The sequence below is a fragment of the Grus americana genome, chromosome 23, assembly GCF_028858705.1.
Source record: "Grus americana isolate bGruAme1 chromosome 23, bGruAme1.mat, whole genome shotgun sequence".
Lineage (NCBI taxonomy): Eukaryota > Metazoa > Chordata > Aves > Gruiformes > Gruidae > Grus > Grus americana.
Window position 1 is genome coordinate 6,648,578 of NC_072874.1, and position 19,052 is coordinate 6,667,629.

Sequence of the window (19,052 nt, forward strand, 5' to 3'; positions counted from 1 at the left end):
GTTGCTGTGATTTGCTCAACATCTGCTAGGGCAAGGGAGAACACCTTGCTGATGGGTTCATTGATGTTTTGGGTTACGTTACAGCAAGTAAAGATTTGCATTCAATAAATGTTTTTGATTATTTGCCCTGTTTGCTGCTGAATAGATATCCCTGACAAAAGTTCAATAAACCTTTGTAACATTATATGTATTCCGTAAACACAGCAAAATGCTATTTCCGAAAATCTTGGCACAGCCCCTTGGAGGAACATACCAAGCTTGTGTTTCGCAAAAAACTGTACACAGACTAATGAAATCCTGTTGCAGTGTACAACAAAATCATATTTCAGCTGTGGTGTCAAGCAGAAGCATGAGGCAACCCAGCCCTGGTGACTCCCATCCCTGCTGGTGTCAGAAATGTCTTCCCTCCCTGTCCGTAGTATTCCCAATGTCTCTGTAGAGTATAGCAGCTATTCTTCTGTTTTCATTATTATTAATAATAGTTTTTGCAGCAGCAGTTTCTTCAGAACATTATTGTAAGTGGTGTCCTAACAGAGATGCCCAAACCCTTTACCTAAGGATATTTACGGTGAGAGGACCCTCAGCTTATTTTATCCCCTAACAGTTGTTTGAAGGAGGCTGAGATATTATTACATCCTTTTCTCTAAAACAAATAGGGAATTTTTGCTGGTTTGTTCACCTTCAATCTCAAGGAGTTACTGTAGCACTTGTAGCATCACCACAAATTTATAGGGCAGACTAACATCATAAAACAATCCGGAATAAGTTAATCTTTGAATGGGTTTCAGACCACAAGAATTTTGAAGTCTTACTGTGCTAGCAGCTCAGGCAGCTATCAGGGCTTTTTTTTTTTTTTTTTTTTAAATCTTGTTCAAAATTAAAGGCATTTTTATGCCAATTTAAATAAGGAGTCGAAGATAAAATTCCAGCCAAAATATGCTACATCTCTGTATTTCCCAAAATAGGTTGGTTGTTCTAACTGAAAAGGCTACGTGTTAAACAAGATAGGCTTGTGTGGAGAATACTTTTTCCCTATACCAGACTAAACATTTAAATACAGTGAGGTTGTTTTTATATAAATTCCTGTTAAAGATTAATGTTAAGTGAAAAGATAATCTTACAGTGCACCAGAGGGTAAAATGCAATCCGCTGGAAGGAAGAATGCATTGGAATTATTATTTTTTGGGGGCTATATCTTAGTAAAATGCTACTTTGCTTTAGAGATAGTTTTCCAGAGATATTGCAGATTTTTATCACAAGCTGCGTCACTTCAGGAAAAATATGTTAGAGCCACGTGCTCAGTAGAGCTGTGCTTATGTGGGTTTTTTGGTTTTGTTTTTTTTCCCTGATTTGTATTCAGATAGCAGCATTTGGGGAAACACTGGACAAGGGAACAACTTGCAGAAAAGTTGCAGATATGGAAGAAGACACACTTGTAGCTCAATGTAAAAAAAAAAAAAAAAGAAAAAAAAAGAAATCTTATTGTTCTGGTCCTCTACAACTTGTGGGCTGAATTCTACCCATGGCTTTTGCCTGAGACCATCCTGCACGGAGCAGGACCGACAGCACTGTGCTTTGGCTGGGGCTGCAGCAACTCGAACACCTCCCGCCCGGGCGGCCAAGGGGCCGTTTCTGTATTAGTCAGAGGGAGCTATAGCAGGCGAGCGTGGGCTGCCGGGGGCTGTAGGCAAATGCACAGGTGCTTCTTGCTCCCGGGGACCCTTCCTGGAAACGTCTGGTGCCTCGTATTGCATCCTCGCCCACAGTGGGTGTTCACACCGAGACATCTACGCCCTTCAGAGCCTTTCTTCCCAAACCTAGGTCCCAACCAGGAAAACCAACTTCATTTCCTGGCTGCTTCACGGCAAGAGGGCTGCAAAAAGGGAGGTGCTGCTGCCTGTCCCCTACGGCTCCCCAACTGCTGCTGGACGGGTGAGGAGGACTTTGCTGCTATATTCCTGCCCCAGCCCCTTCTGCTTTGCCTAGCCCTGAGCTTTAAAGGTAGAATGATGCCGAGGAGCTTATGCAAACGTGATTGTGACCCCAGTGTTGAAGCTGGAAAGGCTTTTCGGCACAGCTCTCTGCCCTCCTGGGACCTGGCGAAGCTGTGATGGGTAGCAGCAGAGCTGCTGGACATCCCAGGAGACTCAGGTTTGCATTGAAATTGGGGTGGTGAGGAAGGTCTCAGGGTCTCAAGTCAAAGTTTTAGCTGGTTTCCCATGGGTGGAACAGCTTTGCTGTCATCCTGCCTGTCTTCAGGTGTCTGCGTAAGCCAAGTGTCGACATTTTCTTGAGGGAGGAAAGGGTGCAAGGGCATTTCACAATGCCCTTCCAAGAAAACAAAGCTTTCACTGTTCCCTCTCCCCTCCACAAATCCTGGAGCCACGTATCACTGGGCTGAGAGGAGCTGAGGAAGCACTTCCAAGAGTGCTTTGCTTGGGCACGTCTCATGGAGCAGGAGGCTCTGCTTGGATGCCTGGCGAGGACGGGTGCTCTTGGTTCGATCTCACAGGGTCAGCACCGGAGAAGGCTGCTGGAAAGTTGTTTTTGCTGGTTTCTCTGCTGTGGGGGTGTTCATGAAGGTTCATCTTGATGATTTTTGTTGTTGTGGAGTTTTGGGGGCTGAGGGAAGTGTTTTCTACCAGCCAAACTTTTTTTTTTTTCTTTTCTTTAATAAACAGTATTTCTCCCCAAGCATTGCATTAATAAAGAAGTCAGTTGTGGGGTGGGAGGAGATGCAGCAGAGACAGCTTTCAAATGATGTTTGTTTTGTCAAATAAAACCCTTCTCTTCCTCAAAATAAGGAAAAATGAAAACCATATATTTAGATTGTGGTGCAGATACTTTTCATGATCCGGGGCCAACAGGAACAAAACATTAACGTGACTCTTCTCAACAAGTTGATTCAAAAATTTAACTCTTGTAAGGTTAGCTTCTCTTTACAAAAAAAAAAAAAAAAGGATGTTTCTAAACAGTATAAACAAAACCAAAATCAATCTGGCTCCTGTTGCCAACATTAAAGACTACTTGACAGTAGACAGAGCGTTAAACACTTTTACATCTAATAATCTACGGTGTTCTATTAATTGTTGTCTTGTAATTTTTATTTTTACATGTTTAAATCTCATAGTACTCTGACCAGATAACTAACACTGGATATTACTTCAAATGCAAACATTGCATGCAAAAAATGGGGAGTTATTTGTGTATGAAACACTTAAGGTTAATCAAGTTTTTAACTTTTACACTTTTTGACTTGTGACTGTCCTAAGTATGTGACCTCGATGTTTCATTAACACTTTTTTGCATTTATTGCCTACTGCTCTTTAAAACTGCTATTAAAGTGGAACTGTAATGAAAGTGTTAAAACCTGATTCTTGGGAACTCTGTGTGCTATTTCCTTCCTGTAATGCCATGATCAGAAAGTATTTGGATTGAGTGTGAGCATGGGATTTCTCCCCCTGTTTAGGGTTGGGATTCTCACACTTGTTAAATCAGATTGACCCGTCTTGGGATGCCAATGGGTGACGTTTTGGGATGTCTTTGCCTGTGTGTATGTCTGTGCTCCCAGCCCTGCCCTGTCTGAGCTGCAGCGTTTGCCCTCGTTCATTGCCATCCTCTTCGGCTCCAGTCCCTGTATTTACAATGGAAAGGGGTTGCTGGGAAGGGGTTGCAGAAGTGGGGAGGAAAAGGCTGTAGAAGAGTTTTCCTTTCCTGGGATTCATGCCATAGTGTGTGCTCTCCTTGCAAGTTTGAGAAATGGAGTCCAGGCAATGGACCGCTGTCTAACGCTGTCCTGGGACAGACTGGACACTGGAATTCGATGACTTTAAATGAGGATCTTGGCTCAACAGACATCTCCAGGCAGGAACAGGCACTCTTTACTGGTTAAGAAGGATGTAATCTCTAAAAAATAAGCACACATGGCTTAGGATGTCCAAATATCACCTTGAAGTGCAGGTTTGGTCCTGCTGCAAGGGCACTCAGTCTTGTGAATCATCAGTATGATTTTCTGCAGTACCTCTGTTTTACGCAGTTTCTCCTCTGTGCCTAACCTGGCATGAGATATGAGATGTAGGAATTTTAATTTAACTTTTCAGGTTAATTAGTGTGTTCTGCAGCCTCCTTTTTGGTCAAACCCTTGCATCATCAGCCCATCCCTGCAGCCCAGTACAATCCTGTCTCTCCCTGTCACAGCTGCTGAGCTGCTGATGCATCTCTTGGGTGGGATCCAGTTTAGCAGGTGTCATGTTGTGGTTGGTGGTTTTGTTTTTGTTTTTTTCTTTTTTTTCCCAGCAAGTGGTTACAATGCCTTTTGGCCCAATTTGCTTTCTAGGTCCTGAGTTCCCTTTCGCATCTGGTACAAGACCATTTGTGCTGAAGGCAGAGATGCAAACTTTTAACATGCATCGTACACCATGTCTAAACCTAGATATGAAGAATCTCAAGCAATTGTTAAAATATCTCAAGGACCCTGAGGAGGGTCCTTGAGGAAACGTGCTTCACCTTGTCCCATGGATACAGCAGGTATCTCCCAGGATGAATTTAGGGATGTGGCAAATGGTTTCATGCCAGGAATTGAGGAGTACAGTTGATGTCAATGGTATGATGATAAGTGATATGCTCCTGTGCTGGTATGAAGTGGACAAGTGTGCTATTGGCATGTCCAGTCTGCTAGAGTGGTCCTTGGAGCACCCTGTATGTTCTGCCACGGGGCCACCCATGATGGGGCTCACCCACAGCAGCGTGGACATGAGTTGCTCAGGGACAGCCGGATCGAGGAGCAGGGATCACCCTGCAGAGCTGCTGGGACAAATGTTTTGTTGGGCTTTGCAAAGGGCTGGCCTTGCCAGGGGAAGGGCATTTGCTCTGCCTTGCAGCTTCGGCCACTTTCATTCTCTTTGGTGAGAGCTAATCTGGAAAGGGAAACTCCAGCACGCGGAGGTTACTGGGGTGTGCGTGCTTTCATGCGAGTTGGTAGTGGAAATTGATTTGCAACCTCGGGTCCTGATTTCAGCTGGGTTTCTTCCCTTGCCAGCACCAGCATGGTCCTGTGCAGGAAAGGCGGCATCGCTCTGCTAAGAAGCGTGGGGCTGAGAAGTGGTGCCTGCACCGGTGCGGGGGGCAGGACCCCGCACACCCAGAGGAGCTTTTTTGCATCAGCCAACGCTCAGAGCTTTGCTCTTTTGCTCAGAGATGTGCAAGACCGTTTCAATCTCCTACGCCCTCACCTCAACTTCTGTCAAGGGAAGAGATGAAAACTACGTTTCCTGGGCATGTCACATAGCTAAAAATATTTGTTGAAAATAAATTTCCTTTTCCCCATTGAGCATCTGTCCCAAGATTTCCTCTCTTCATTGCTCTTCTTTTCAAATCAGGGTAACATTTTAATGCCATTGGTCATGCTTTTTGCTTTCTGCTCATGTCTGTTTAAATACAACTCCAGTTTGTCTCTTATAAAGTCAAACAAATTGACATATTTTGATTCCTCCTCTTTCTCCCTTCCAACTCATCCTTGTCCGTGTGATTGCAGTGCTTAGCTGGGAGCCTCAGGCTTGTCCCACGGTGCTGGGAAGATTAAACCAGTATCGCAATTCATTGCGAAGTTCATCTTTGCAAAGTTTTTTCCCTCCATTTCTTGGAGTATGGGTTCTACTACTTCAAATACAAATGTATTTCTCTTTAGGTCACTAGCCACCCTTTAGGAATAAATGCTAAGGAACAAGCACTGCTTCTTACTCCCCCCCCCCTCCCCGCATTATAAAATGAAATTAGAACTTTCCTCTCATGAAATAATCTGTTAATTGTAAAGGCTATTTTGTTCTTTTATCAAAATGGTAATTTCAGCGGAATCAGACTTGAACCAGTTATTCCTTATTTTCTGATTTCAGTGTGGGATGAGTAGTCCCTGATATTGAAGTAATACACTACGATGGGTAGCAGTAATTTTGAGCTATTTCTCACTGAAGCATTCCAGTCCTTACCAGGAAATATAAATAACAGCAAAGAAAATGGCATATTTTTCATGACCAAGCCACTTTTCTCTGGTAATATTGCTGTGTGTTGTGGCACTCGGAGCATAAAATAAACAACTGTCATCCTGGAGGCAGCATACGGGCATCAGACCTGCTTGCACTGCCCAGCAAACGCTGCCTGTTGCAATGGCTTTTAGTCACTGGGTCTGATGTGTCTTGGTAACCTAGAAATGAAAGGCTCCATAGCTAGTTTCCTAGGAGGTAGATCTTGATTTTGCTGTGTATTTATTGAATCTGTTCTCCGGCTGGGAAGCTGAACAAGTCTCTGTTTTTGTTTTTTGCAGTCACAGCTTGGCAGAGAGTGTGCTGCTGCTGAGGTCACCACCAATTCCCCACCTCAGAGAAGGGCTCTGGTTTTATCCAGCACCACTTGGGACTCCTGAGCGAAGACACAGCAGCAGCAGCAGTTCAACGAGTTCATTAGACCTTTTGGCAAATCAGTTGAGCTGCTTGTAGGAAACCTCAGTGCATGCTCCTGCTATTTGTGGAGCTAGTTTTGCATTTTTCTCATCTGAGAACTTTATAAAACATGCAATTCCTAATGTCAGCAAAGCTCAGGTGCTTTCTTCTAAATCTGTTTTGAGGCAAACCAGACAAACGGAAACCAATAATTTATCTCAAGGAAATTTAAAGCACCAAATTCATGACTTTGCAAGTCTACAGGGCCTTGTGCTGAGCTAGACTGGAAACCCAAGGGACACCAGGTCTACCCAGGGAATTGCAAGCTGTAACCTACTGTTGCTCTTCCATTAATCATGTTTTGGAAGGGCTGTTCCCAATAAAAATGCTTCCTTTTGGTTCAAGCTTGGGTATTAGTTGTTGGGAGCCCCAGTCTGGATAGGTGAAATAAGTATTTTTGCTGTGGGCAAGCTGAATTTTCGCAGCTGCTCGTGAACTGCTCTGGGCAAGATTGAACAGCTCTGGTCTGAAGGAGAGAGTGTCTAGATGCAAATGCAAATAAAAGCAATCAGATCAGCTTCATTTCTCCTCTGCCAGGTTGGGGCAATTTTATCTTCTTACAAGAAGTCTTTTCCTGAGCAGAAACAGCATTCACCTCCAGGGAAAAGAGTGAATGTGCACAGTGGGATTCACTATGCAAAAAGGTGGTGTATTACAGAGGAACAAAAAATACTGTTCTAGAGTGAGTTTGACCTCCTCCTTAAATAAATGAAATCACAAGCGTTATAGGAGGGGGCAGCAGCCTTATAGTATGCTCCTATAAACCGGTGAGGTGACAACACAACATACGCCTGAAGTATCGAAACAGGCTGTAGTTCAATTTTCACCATTTTCTTTCCAGAGATACAGAAGTTCAACATATCCCTTACCTCAAATGACCTTTGCAGGAGGCTGAATCATTTGCATTTTGATGCACTGGCATTTTCTAAACCAAAGAGACATAAGAATTTTTATCACCTTCAACAACTGTGTTGCCAGGGGCAACGCTCATAAATCTGCTTACCAGCATCAATCTCTGCATGCAGCAGAGGGCGGTGTTTGTGTGTGAAAAATGCATATTTATAGAAAAAATTATAAAATCTCTCTCGAACCATGGGCAAAATTTGGGGTCTATCATACTGCTAATAGCCGTGGAAGCAGTATCAATCAAATGCACATGTTAATCTGTTTGCAAATTCACTTGCATCTGACCGTATGTTATTGGCAAAATGCTTGTAGTGTCTTTTAACTTACACTGGATAATCCTTGTCCCAAAAGGCTTGTGATTTAAAAATATACCTCCTGATGCATTGCTGCTGTCCTCCTTGGTAATACAGCCTTCCCTGGCTCCAATTCCTAGGATACTGTCTGCTCTGTCCTAAAAACAAAACTACACAAGGAAAAATAGCCCATTAAATATTTGCTGTGGTTGTTTAGATGAGAAAACCAAAACACAGTAAAACTCTTGACATACATTTCCTTAGCTGAACTTTTTCAATGCAAACCATCCAGCTTCAACCCTGTGTTAGATTGTGCTCTGTTAACGGTGCTGTTGGCTTTCTATTAGCACAGACATAAAAGTTATTTAATTTTTGGTGTCCATTTTAAAGTGAGAATGAGACAGCCGTGCTGTGTTTTGGGGGAATCCCTGAGTCCTGCTCTGGCTCTTGCTAACCTTTGGGGAGATCTTCAGGACCTTTTGTCTGGTCTTTCACTTCCATCATCTTTATAAGGATGAGGCTGATGATTCCCAATGTTTTAAGGCATTTCTTGTGGAGGAAAGCGCAGTGATGCCCACCAAGGGTCAGTGGGCACTGCAGCTCGCTGTCGGTGGACATTTCTCTATCAGAGGCTGCCGGGAGCCTGGGAAGGAAGGTAGAAGCCAGACTGTTAAATTTCATGTTTCTGCATTTAAGAGGAAACTCTCTGACCAATCAGACAAGAAAATGACATGTTGCAAGAAATAGTGAAGCCACTGGTAGACCGATGGTGTCCCTATTTAACTTCTTAGCAGTTTGGGTTTGTCTTTTTTTTTTTTTTTTTTTTTTGGCTTGGCTTTGTAAGAGGAAAAAAAATTGTCCTGCCTCTTACAGGGCAGAACAGCAGGAGCGAGCTGCCCTGTGCAAATCTCCCCTTGTCACACAGTCACTTCAGGCTATGTTTTATGGAGAATTAATTACACGAAATCTCTTAAGAGGAAAGGCTCAACCTCCACCTGATACCTTGCATTCGGACTGTGCTTCAGTTGGGGAACTGATAATGACTGATGTACAGGAGCTTATCTGGCTTTTGTAGCATCATTTCAGCACAGATCCTGTGCTTGTTACAGACCCATATCTTCGTGATGGGTCCCTGAGCGACAGGACCGGAGCACAAAGAGGTTTTGCCTTGTGGCTACGTGCAGTAAACTCGGTAGTTAGCTGTAACCTACAACAGCAACGTGAGCTCACTATCTATTTTTTGTTGAGTAAACATCTTGAATAACTTCATTATGTTAAGTAGGAACCCTTATAGTTATGTGGTGTTTTGGTTTTAAATAAACTCACTTGAATGAAAGGGTAGAAGGTGGTGGGGTGATAAAAAGGGTGCCAGGAAAACCAAAACCTTCTTAGAATAAGGAAGGGAAAAAACATAAGGGAGAAAAGAGAATAAACCCAGTAGCTAAAGCACTGAATGGTCTATAAACAGCAATAAAGTCAGATTGGGGAGTCAAGTAACAAATGGACTTTCACTGCCACTGACAATTAACCTCTTGCAGCATCCCTGGCTATGGAAGGAACTTCATGATACACCAAATAAACCTCTCTCCATCTATAAATACATGCTGACTTACCGGCTGCAGTGTCCAAACCCGTGTGGTTTGGCTGTCCAGACATCAGGGGTCAATGCAGCCTCTGAGGCAGGAGTCGGTGCTTTTTATTCCGGTACCATGTGGGCTCTGAAGGAGGGAAGAGGTATCAGCACCACTGGCATCAGAGCCAAAGGATGTCAAAGTGGATCCAGCTTCAGTAAAAGCTGCTGAAAGCAAAGGTGGACCCTGCTCCCTTTTAGAAAGGTCTGCAAATGCAGCTGTATAGTGAGAGGGTCAGGCTTTCTTGCTGGCCTGAATTTTGTGCTGTTTGGGGGGAGATGGGAATGCAGCTCAGCTACTGCTCTGGGTGAACAGAATATTCCTATTTATGTTCAGTCTCTTGCATGGGAAAATCAAGGTGCGAGGGACATGGAGACAGTGAGATCCAAATTATTCCTGGATATTAAGAACTCCACTATATAAACAGCATGAAGCATCTACTGCTACAACCACTTGAAGGTGCTCGTTGGTTAAATGGGGAGATTTCCCAGGGCCAGGCTATGAGGTCGCTCAGCATCATACAGCTGAGGAAAGCAGCCTGCTCTGCCTTGTCCACCCATCAGCACTGCAGCTATAACAGTCTGTGCACTTTAATATGTATTTATCACTTCTTTTTTTTTTAAATAACTGCACCTGCAAGGAAGTTATTTTACATATTCAGCCCTGCTCTGCTGTCAGCTGCACTAACATGGTCCCAGGGCCCAGTGACTGCAGGATGGGACCACTGTCCTTGTTCAGGTCTCAGCTGAAGGCTGGTGAGATGTGTTTTCCCCATGATGTGCTCTCAGCTCCCTGTGTCCAAGTGTGACCTATGTGATACTGTACCAAGGCATGCGAGCAATAGTCCCCATGGGTCTGCCCCCAGAGGAGAGGTGTCTTTGAGCTTTTCTCTGTCGCCTTTTCTTCTCTCAGGGCACTTCTGTCATGAAATCAGCAGACAGCGAATTTTGGTTGTACGTGTCGAATGTGGTTGTATTCCCTAAAGGGCTCTGATGTTCCTCATCAGGAAAAAAAAAAAATCCTGGGTGGTTCTTGCTGTCTGTGAGAAAAACTTGGGCTGAGTGATCTGAAATGAACAACTTCCCCATTTCCCCAGCCCTTTTCCTTTGAAGGTCAGGGTAGAGATGTGCTTGTAGGAGACCCAGGATGAAACCTTCCCTGTAGCTGGCTACGAATGTTACTGAATGGCTTATCATGTTCATTTATTGACTTCTTCTTTCTAAAATGCTTTTGAACAATTGAGGAAGTGGTAACTGATGCTTGGATTTCCCTTCTTATGGTCATGCAGGCTTCCACTAAAGTCCTCAAGGACTCCTTTTTTTTTTTTTTAAATGGAAAGTGTAAAGTAATTTTATTTAAGTGTAGCTACGTACAGAAACTTAGGGCAAAATCATATGACAGCATAGTATGCATATTGAAAAAGGATATGAAGTGTTATTGGAAACTCCCGGGGAAAAAACCTGAGTTAATTTTTAAGTCACAGGTGGCATATTTTATTAATGGATGTCATAATCTCTGAATAACTCATAGAGAATCTAAAACAATTGCTATGCTTCACATCTGCTTAAAACACTGTTTGTAATTTCTTTCACCTTGCCAACACGTGATTAGGAAAGGGGCACTTTAGAAACTACCAAACACCGCTTGTGCAAATTAGCTGAGGTTTTTGGTGAGAATCTTTAACCAAAGCATCTTTAGTTCGTGTAGATTAAACTGAAAACCATTTCAGACGCAACCTTTGGGCTTCTTTTTCTTATTGAACGGCCACAACATATTAAAGGCTTAATCTTCAGGCTGATCTTCCTGAACTGTAGAGCAAAATATCTCCTGTATGGAGGGACAGGCTGAATAGGTTCAGTTCCATTGAGAGCAAGCTGCCAGGGCAGGAAGGTCTGTTTTCTGTAATTTTAAGGACTATATTTCAAATCTGCCTGATATTTCATGGATGCTAGCTGCTGGAGGTCTATAAGAGCTACTTCCCATGTGAATCCCCCAGTGCCTGACGGGATGTGAGTTCATCCCTTTCCCATACAAGGTCTCTCCCCCCAGGTATTTGCCCATTTTGCACTGGAAGAGGAGGAACACAATTCTGTCTCCCCCCCGGTCAACTTTGGCTGAATCAGTCCACCAGTTTAAAAGCCATAAGGAAGGGAGAGCTGTGCAGATGAATGATCACACCAACTTGTTGTGCATCTACCCGTTGATCCCTTAGGAAACATTTTCAGCCATTATACTAAAATACTGCTACCATAAAAAAAAAATAAATAATTCACAGACATGCAATGAAAAGATTATTTTAAAGTTACTTTTATCACCAGTATATAAACCTTAGTTGGTTTTATTTTTTGGTTTGGGCTTTTGTTTTAGGTTGCTTGTTTTCTTTTGGTTTTGTTTTGGTTTGGTTTGGTTTTTTTAAAATGTTATAGATAACTTTAATTATCAGTTTAAGACATGGTCAGTATAAGAAGGAATCTCTGTATGCCCTGACTGCCAGCCTCTGAAAGGATGAGATAGGCACTGAGCAGCTGTACGAGGTGATACCTTGGGTCTCCGTTAATGTTATTTAGGCCTTACAGTTACCCCTCAGTGAGGAACCTCTCATTTTGTTGCTAATAGGATCAAATAACCAAATGTTATCACTGTAGTCATCTGATATTCTTCTTTCTTTAAAAATATGTTAGTGATGCATTAAATACACATACTACCTAAGGTTTTAATAGTGCTTCAAAATCAAACATCTGCTAATTTGGGAATTAAAAGTTCCCGCTCTCTTGTAGATCTTGTGTATGAGCTTCTCCCTTTCCTCTTCTTCTAGGTACCATGTTACCACCCCAGATCAGCACTGCTACAAGAAGTTAATAAATCTCTCCTACAAGGCACTAACACTTTCCTGATTGATTTTTGAATGAAGTACTACGTGCATATAGTATGTTAACCTTGAAGTTCAGCATCGACACCTCATTATTTTCAGCCTCTTTGAGCTGTTTTCAGGGCTCCCTGTACCTGAAAAGCCTCGCTCTTTTCTCTCTGAAAAGCAGGAACATAAGCCTGCTGCAAGCAGTAAGTTAATTAATTGGAAGGGCAGGTAAAGAAAACATAAAGTGAATTTTTCTAAATAAAGAAATGAATAAGACCATAAGATTTTAATGGTAATGTAATGATTTTTATGGTTTGGTTCATTGTTCTTGAATTCTAGGAATTGGCCATATGGAGATGTTTTGTCTAAAAATATTGCAGGTCAGACGTTAATTCTAGTGCCCGGAAGGGGTGGTGTATTGGGAAAAAGCTCAGAGATGCACAGGGCCATCCTGGTTCCTTCCAAACCCTCCCTGCACTGTCCCATGAGACCCTCATGCTGTGACCCCGTTTTGTGCCCCTGGATGGTGGGGACATACGGCTCCTCTTGGGCCTGGCACCTCCTGCACCAAAGCCACTGTGCCCTCGTTCTGCTCTTTCTGCTGACTACAGAAGCCAAAACATTAAAAAATGAACTGAGCCTGCAGACCACAAGCCTCGTTTAGAGAAAAGCCAGCAATTCTAAATAAATTTTTAAAAAAGTCTTTTTACATGACTTTTGTGTTTTCAGCTATTGGGGGGTCACCGTGAGTAGGCTTTTCCTACAGCTACACCTGTGTCTTGTCCGACTGCATAACCAGGACAGAGGTGCACACACCTGTCCCATGGGGATGGGGACTTTGAAAACTCATGAAGGCTGAGACTTTTTGTACTTAGAAAAACCAAAAACCACAACAAGGTGGGGTGTTTTTACAGGTTATTCCAAAGGACAGGGCTTTGAGAAAGGCACAAGATGTGGTTTTCCAAAGCTTTCAGTGATATTGTGAGTTGGTCATCTGTGGACCAAATAACGGACATGTAAGAAATGTAAGAAAACCTTCTGGTTCTCAGCACAAAACACCAGGATTTGCCTGGTCTTGGTGAATGCGGCACTCAGTTATTTGTAAACTGCTTGTTCTTGGGTGACGTTAATCAGTGTCAGTCACGGGTAATGAGTGAAGATTTTCAGCTTTTCTTGTGATTCTGGCAAGCAGCAACTATTGCCATTTGTTTTTTCTGGTCCTTCAGCTGCCCCAAACCATCCTGCACTAGAAGCATGGAAAAACACCATTTTACAGAAGGCTCTAGCCCCCAGTCAGATACCAACAGGTCTCATCAGCTGCCATGCAGGTATTGCTGCTACCTGTGTCTCTCCTGTTCACATCTTCACTGGAAGTTTGGTGAAGTTGTAAAAGTGATATAACATGGAGGAATGCCAGCTCTGTGTGTTCTCAGGTAAAAACACATCAAATTAAAGCCAGTTCTAATTTTAAGAGGTTAAAAATATGCTTTGTGTAGGTAACTGGACCTTTTTTTTTTTTTTTAAACATAATCAGTGAGGGGTTAGAGTGATTCTCTAACAGGAGCAAGGGAAGGAGAAACCTGTGGCTGAAGTTTTCATTACCCATGATAGAAAAGTACTAGACCTCATAGCCCAGGAAAGTACCCTCAAGTATTATAGTCAGAAAGAAACCGTGCTTCTTAAAGGGAGGCTTTTCTTGGCAGCTTTGTAGAAGTAGGGAATGTATTGAGAAAATCCTGAGTGATTTATTTCTCTCATAGTACTATTACTTGCTGTTTGAATCAAGAGAACAGTCTTCCTGCTGCTTGAGCTGCAATCCAGCATCATTAATAAATAGCACTGGTAAGAAAGTGAAGTGGCTACATTGTCAGCTCCCCTTTGGAAGCTGCCCTGATTAGAATATCCATTAGTATAAACTGTATATTTATGGTTAACCCACTGTGCTAAATATGAAACTGCATTAAGCTATTATACTCTTTGTAGCCACTAAATTGAATTACCTGGTGCATCTGTTTAGTAAACTGCAAAACCTGAAGAGTTTGGCAATCATTATTATTTATTTTGTGCATTCTAAGTCTTTCCTTTGACTAATATGCAGGCACTGTTGGGCTTTGGTTCACACTAATATACCCTTCTGTGTTTAAACATAGTTGCACAGTGCTGAAAATTGGACGTTAAGAAAATTGCCTTTTTAACTTTGCAGTGTGCAGTGCCATAATTCGCTTTTACTCCGTATGCTCTGGTGCCAGAAGATTTGGAACACTTTTTGTTTATATGAAAGATGATACATGTAAAATGGATAAAAACTGCATTTTAAATTTTCGTGCCTGTTCAGATCAATGCTGACAGCTTAGCTTACATTGAATGATTTAATGCATTCCTCCACCTGCTAACCAAGAGAATGACTTGACCCTAAAAAATCTGTGCACATTGAAAAAAAAACCCTCCTTAAATCTCTTTCTGACTCACAAGGAAAGTGTGTTTCTCATTACTGCTGTAGGGGCATGCCTGTATCAGGGTAGCAGGAACACCTAAGCTGATTTTGCCTGCGTGGAGGCTGGGAGTGGGGGGGAGCGTGGCGCAGGACCAGCTGGTCCAGACCTGGAAGGTGTGTGATCCCCCCGGTTTTACTCCTGTACTGGCCCTGGTGCGTGTAGTCTATGAAATGCTGTGAACGGGGTTTATGGACTGGGGTCTCCTCTAGCTTGGCGGTGTCTGCGCTGTAGTTCATTGCATAGCGTAGACCTGACGATGTCCCAGCCTCTTTGTACCCTGATCTGTTCTGTCCTTCCTGCCTCTCCTCGCTTACGCTGTTGTGCCTCCTGCTGCTTGCTCCTGCCCTTTTTCAAGATATGAAAGGTACCCGCTCTTGCAACTTTTTTGCGACTTGTGCAACTTTTTCTGAAATTCTCGGCTCCTGCAAGTGTGTGGCTGTGGGGAATATCAGCTTGCAGAAAAGCAGTACTTGGGTTTTTTTCTGTAACCTGGAGGGCAAGAGCTTACTGACCTGGCTCAGGTTACCCTCAGGGCTCCGAAGCTGTGAAGAAAAAGAACCAAATGCTTTTTGAAGTTTTGTATTTCCTGACAGCTTGGGCTTGGCAGTCCCAGAGCATCATTCCCACCTCCATCTCCTCTCCTTGTTTCCTATGCTGTTCTTGGCCCTTCTCCAGACCCATGGAGCATCCCATCAGCTGAGGGCCTGGTGGGAGGGGGCATCCTTTTATTTCCCAGCTTGTGCATGATTGCTTTTCCCCAAGTAAAGCTCCAGTGAGCTTCATGGAACTTATAGGAATGGGTGGATGCTGTGCAAGTGACACCCAAGTGAAGGATCCTGCCTGTGCCTTTGCTCGCTGTTAGGGGAGCAGGAGCAGCAATGGTCCCTGCTGGAAGCAGCTTGAGCTCAGGGCTTGCAGCCACGCTGCTGCTGATCCTACGGCAGGAAGCAAAAACAGCCGCATCGGCTCCGTCTTAGCCTGAAATTCCCAGATGCCAGCAACTTCTTGAGATATTCACAACTACTAAATTTGCACTAAAAACAAACAAAAATGCTGACAACTAGAGCCTGCTGATTTCATTGCTTAAAACACAGTTTTACTTTCTTTTTTTCCTCCCTTCCCCTGAAGAGCTAAAGCTTGATGCAGAGAGCTGGATCCATCTCGACTCCTGAATCATCACTAACATTGTTACCCACGCCAGCTGCAGAGCTTCGTGCTATTGATGATCCTTAGCCAGTTTATATTTGCCTCTCTTTGAGCTTGCAAGGCTGGAAGGGAGAACAACCAAATCTTTTCCTTGCAAGACTGAGAGATTATCCTGCCCAGTGTGTCAAATTTTAAAAAAAAAAAAAAAAATTCTGCTTTTAATCAAGTGTCTTTTCAAAGTACAGCCGTATTTCAGCTTTCTGTTCAGCCTTTCTTGCTTAGTGCTAGAGGTGACAGGACAGGTTTGGCCCTCTAGTACAGCTAAATACAATGGGAAGTCAGGAATGGGCTAGGAAACGTGACTGAGCTCACTTGTGGTGAAGGTGAACCCTTGGAGTATTCTAAGTTAACCTGTCCCTTAGACAGCTTAGGCATGTCGCAAGTTTAGCAGTTATAGCATATGAATTAGTGCTTAAAGATTCAAAACTTCAGCAGCTGAAGTCACTTTAAGCCATAGGTCCAAACCCCGCTGAGGCAAGGGATAAAACAAAGTTCAGAGTGGGTGTACTGGCACTTAGAAACCGTTTGGAATATTTTCTAGAGCAGAGTGGTGTTTTCTCCTGAGGTATGGTTTTTGGTTGGTTTTTTTTTTCTACTCTATCTTTTGTAGAGTAGCAATTTTCAGTATCCCTTGCCAGAATGGCCTTCATCCACTCTTCTTTTGATGAGCAATAGTCCTCTCGCCAGTTATTTGTTGATGTACTTTGGGATGGCTGCAGCCGTGCTTCAGATGGCTAACAGGAACCTCCTGCACTGACTCTGAAGGAAAAGAAGCAGGCTTATGAAAGGTAAGATTTTTTAATGAGTAGTTAATTGGCTATGCTGTATTTAATAGAGAAACCAAAGAAAGCATTATTCAGCAGTAAATGTCTAATTTTTTTTCCTTCTGCATCTGCCACTATTGAAAGGATCAGCTGCAGTCCAGTGTCTGTCATTGCTAATAAACAGTGTCAGCAGGAGAGGGTCTCTGGCTTGAATATAGAAAGAACAGTCTAGAATATATCAGATAAATGTGGAGTTGGGTTTGGGGTTTTTTTCAGTTACCTTGGGGTAATGAACTTCTCAGTGTACTTAAATATAAAAAAAAGAAGCTCCAGTGATCTTCCCTGCCAGTAGTTGTTTCTAAGATATCATGGACGAGAGCTGATGGGCAGCAAGTTTTGCAGGCAGGGGAAAAGTGGTAGATGGGGTGTATTTAGGGGTTTTATTTATGCTTAATTTAGCTGCAGATGCACGTGGGAATGTTACAGTTTTCCTAACCTAGTGTCTTCTGCATCTTGATGAACCAATTACAGAATGGGCACAAAGTTGGTTAGACAGCCATATCTGCAAACTAATTACAATTTCCTGTCAAAATGGCAGACTGTATGGAGTGGGGCTCTATGAGGACCTGTCTTGGCTCTGGTGTCATCAATTATTTTAATTAACGAGAATGTACTTATTAAATTTGCAGATGGCACAAAGCTGAGATGGGCTGCAAGGATGTTAAAGGACAGGATCAGAATTCAAATTGATGACGACAAATCAGAATGTAATTCAATAAGGGCACAAATAAACTTCTAAATATAGACAGGAACAATCAACTACACACATGCAAGGCTGCAGCATGGCTGGCCAGGTTGGGGCCCTGGGGTGGGCTGTAACCTGCCTGTGGGACATCAGCATCGGGCTGTTGTGGTGTGCGTGGTGCAGCACGGGGCCATGTGATGCATGAGGTTGACTTGCTCTGCTCATCATCAGGGGCAGTTTTTGGTACCTCACAATTTAAATAAGTTAAATGTGGGCCAGGTGGAGAGAGTGCTTGGAGAAAAAGAATAGGAATGATGAGAGGGCAGAGGGGGCCTACAAAAAGCTGGAGAGGGACTTTTTAAAGGGCGTGTAGTGATAGGATGAGGGGTAATGGTTTTAAAATGAAAGAGGGAAGATTTAGGTGAGATATTAGGAAGAAATCCTTCCCTGTGAGGGTGCTGAGGCCCTGGCACAGGTTGCCCAGAGAAGCTGTGGCTGCACCTGGCTCCCTGGCAGTGTTGAAGGCCAGGCTGGATGGGGCTTTGGGCAAGCTGGGCTAGCGGAGGGTGTCCCTGCCCATGGCAGGGGTGGCACTGGATGGGCTGGGAGGTCCCTTCCCACCCAAACCAGTCTGTGGGTCTATGAAATTTGACTTGCAAGGAAAGATGGAGAATACTTTATCCACAATAAAGACTTTTTGTACAAGCCATCAAGATTCAAATTGATAGATGTTACTGCAAAGGCTAAGGATATGCTGAGTATTATCTGACCTTTATGGAAGGGCTTGAAATGATGGGAAATGGTGGCTAGACGTTAGGAACATACTGTTTCTGTAACTCCTGCTACAGTAGTAGGAAAGTATATAACACAAGAAGTGGATGCCAAAGAAGGAAAAAAGTGTCCTCCTTATTTCTGTATTGCTTTTATCAGGAAAACTCAAGTCTAATCCCAAAGTTTTGGTACGATTCTGAATGCATTGCTTAATGCCTCACTTCCTGATGTTGGATGGGTCTTCTGCTTCATCCTGCCTAGTTAGGGCTGTACCCAGCACCCCTGCACATGACCCTTGGCCCGAGCTTGTTTTGCAAACACACTGTAGTCAGTTTGCATGTGTAGGAGATCTGCTGTTTCCTCCCAAATTGGTGAACAAATTCACAATTTAATATGCGGGCCAGAATTTCCCGTCTGGAAAATGGAGATGATAACAGAAGGAAAAGAACAGAAATCCATTAATATTTTATAAAGCATTCAAACACGATAGCAATGAGTGCCATAGAAAAGCCTCTGAGGAAATAAACAAATTTCTGTCTTCAGAGCAGATGTTGAAATAATTATAGTAAATAAGGCACAAGGCCACACACTGAACAGCGAGAACAGAATGGGCTGTTGAATCTCTGCTTGCTGCCTGCGCAGCATCTCCTCAGTGCACTGAGGGAGGCAGAGAGCCTGTGAAAGAATGAATCATCTCGGAAAGGTTGCAGTAAAATTCATATGTACAACAAGGTTTATTTAAGTTTGGGCAGGAGAACCTGGTTTTCCTATTTCTAAGCTTTGGAGACCTTGACTTTACAATCCTGGTAATCATGTAAAGCACATCATAAGGTAGACTCCAGTGTAGGGAAAAACCGTGAGACTGTCAAGCTAAAATGAAATATTCTACT

The 19,052-nt window shown here is 43.2% G+C and overlaps 1 protein-coding gene across 1 annotated transcript in view; it reads left to right on the forward strand.

The window, feature by feature from the left end:
- The first annotated feature begins 1,740 nt into the window (after positions 1-1,740).
- HIVEP3 (HIVEP zinc finger 3) overlaps positions 1,741-19,052 on the forward strand; it is a 326,648-nt gene continuing 309,336 nt past the window's right edge. The window contains exon 1 of the mRNA XM_054802485.1: positions 1,741-1,932. The gene's annotated coding sequence lies outside the window, so the exon portion shown is untranslated. The remainder of the gene's footprint in view (positions 1,933-19,052) is intronic.